Source organism: Gasterosteus aculeatus, chromosome 11, assembly GCF_964276395.1.
Source record: "Gasterosteus aculeatus chromosome 11, fGasAcu3.hap1.1, whole genome shotgun sequence".
Lineage (NCBI taxonomy): Eukaryota > Metazoa > Chordata > Actinopteri > Perciformes > Gasterosteidae > Gasterosteus > Gasterosteus aculeatus.
In genome coordinates this window covers 11,209,231-11,209,865 of record NC_135699.1, presented here as the reverse complement: position 1 = coordinate 11,209,865, position 635 = coordinate 11,209,231, and positions in this window count along the sequence as shown.

The window sequence follows — 635 nt, the reverse complement described above, 5'->3', positions numbered from 1 at the left end:
GTGGGAGAAGTTTGCCTCTACAGGTCATTGAGGTTAGGCACAATGAAAGTGTATTGATTTGGGCTCAAATAAACGCTCTTTGGCAAACGGCGTGTGAATGTGAACTGTCTCATTATGAACTCAATGAATTATTGATGATTTGTAATTGTGGCATTCAATCAGTGTGTTATCAATTTTAGAAATAAGACACTATATAATATACTTAAAGCTATGTTTTAGTTGTATTATGTTATAGTCACAACACAGATTTTTTAAATGATTTTCTTCACGATAGCCTTCTAATCACTAAGTTTGCGCATACATTACGACACGACCTATTGACTTTCGTCAACCCATTAAAAGCTTTCACTATTCAATAAGCAGCCCGTACATTTATATATAATATATAGGACCTTCCATTGACTCACATCTATAATGCTACGTCAAAAATGTGGTTTTTCAAAGCATGAATTTCATTATATAATCTGGAGAAAAAACAAAAAGGTGTGGAAATGGAAACAACAAGCAGCTGCCACCTGTAGAACGCGGAGGGGATGTGAACTCGGCAGTGCACCACAAGAGGGCAATATATGAGCATAAAATAAAAAGTCACAGATAGAATGCAATACAAACAGCAGTGTAAAGTTCACCTCAGT